General features: G+C 36.5%; 1 long non-coding RNA gene across 2 annotated transcripts; it reads right to left on the bottom strand.

Annotated features, from left to right (window-relative positions):
* Positions 1-352: 352 nt before the first annotated feature.
* LOC149224831 (uncharacterized) lies at positions 353-1,502 on the bottom strand. Of its 2 annotated transcripts, none has more exons than XR_016249105.1 (4): positions 1,301-1,502; positions 1,105-1,193; positions 946-1,017; positions 353-756 (listed from the first exon to the last, which is right to left on the bottom strand). It is a non-coding gene; the product is annotated as an uncharacterized LOC149224831 (long non-coding RNA). The 2 variants fall into 2 exon arrangements; XR_016249106.1 differs by having other exon boundaries at positions 353-693; positions 1,301-1,489.
* Between the last annotated feature and the right edge of the window lie 359 nt (positions 1,503-1,861).

Genomic DNA, 1,861 nt, shown 5'->3' on the forward strand with positions numbered 1-1,861 from the left:
TATGAAAGCTAGTTGCAGAGTAAAATTTAATATAGCGAACCATATAGCTATGATCATAAACTCAAAATGAAAGTACCTAGATTAGTCTTTAAGTTCTTACTGCTTAACTAAATAACAATAATGAATATAATCAATTAAATTCATAGTCATAGTCGAAACAAACTATAGTAATGAAAGGAAGCCAATATATACACAACTGAAGCAAAATTAGTGAGGTATAAAAACCCATGATTTCCCAGCTTGCGTAGCTCCTAGTGAGAAATTTGAACCATCACAAGGACATGGGAAACGATGAAACAATTTCTAAATGAAAGAACGATTAACAAATTCAATTTAACAGAAATTCTGACATAAAATATATATTAAATCATCAATGAAATTGTTCATACAGTGGTACATAAATACCCTTTGATAAATCTAAGAATGTCACTAAGGTAGCACTACGACTAAGATATACTTCTGAGATGTCACAATATAATATCAAGAGAATAAAAGAAATAAACAGTCTTGTACAAGAGAAAAATAGACCCTTTCTGATCATCATCCACATACAGATAAGTTATAAAATCTTCCCAGAAATTAGCGAGAATATATCTTAGACAACAACCGATGGAGGAATTGTTAACCAGTCGCCTTGAAAGGATGGAAACCCCAACCAAGGTTAACATATGTACATCTGAATGTAGTATTATCCTTCACACCAACAGAATCCAGGATTACGATAACAAGAAAAAATTTGTGGCAACGCCACATAACCTGAAATGAGAAGATTAAAGTGCAAACAAGGAAACATAATAGCAACTCAAGAAAAAAAAATGAAACCCCAAATTTTAACCATCAATTATTCACTCTTCCCACCCTACGCTTGGTCATTAAGAAATTTTACAACAAATTTTGTAACCCAGTAAGATGCAGGAAAGAGGGCTGTGATACAAGGACTCATACCTATAAATCCAACTCGAATCGACATGGGAAATGGGCGTGGGGTTATTGTCATCACCTGGCGATACCCTCTCTCTAGCACATGAATGTTTGGGGACAAAATTAGTCGATGCCCATTACATCACCAAGTAAGAAAACTAAGTGCAGGGTTGGGACGAAGACCAGAAAGTTGTGGTCGCAATGGCGACAACTGAGGATGTCCCTTCCCACTGTAGGTGCTCAAACCGCATGACACTCTCCAAGAGCAATCCCTATTAACAAACACCAAACCCAAATGATGTCAAGCACAACTAGCAACAAAAATCATAAACCCAAAAGAAATCATGTAAGTTGTAGAATTATTGAGAAGGTTGAATACCTAAGCGTGAATAGATGAGACTCCATCAATTTTCATTCATAGTGCCATTAACACAGGCTAGCTTGTAGTAAACCCTCACATCACTTAGTAGAGCATTGTGCAATAGGATAATGATGAAATGAAACATGGTTAGGTTTAGGGCATGACTAAAGCGGAGAAAGACAGATTTGAGTCATTGAAAACCCTTAACAAATCTCCACCGTTCACTAATCCAAACATAAATCATCGCCATGCACACCCATGTGACTTGGAGTAGGTGGCAGGCATTCATTGGACCATGCAGTACTGGGGAGGACTTGCTGGTAGGTGGAGGGGACAATAAATTAATTTCGTGGTCCCAAGTTCAAGTTAAGTAACATTGCATTGTACATTCAAATCATAAACCAAGATTGAGCGGTCAACCTTACAAATGGAATGTTTCACAAACCAAGATGTAAGGTTAGATATAGATGGGATGTTATGTTATAGTTTAATAAAGGGTGAATGAAATCACACCATGTGAGGGTAATGAAGAGCTATGGATAGGAAAGTAATTCGCAAAGAATGGATAGGATAGCAATT

Source organism: Pinus tabuliformis, chromosome Q, assembly GCF_031772625.1.
Source record: "Pinus tabuliformis cultivar Carrire ecotype Pingquan chromosome Q, CPIR1, whole genome shotgun sequence".
Taxonomy (NCBI): domain Eukaryota; kingdom Viridiplantae; phylum Streptophyta; class Pinopsida; order Pinales; family Pinaceae; genus Pinus; species Pinus tabuliformis.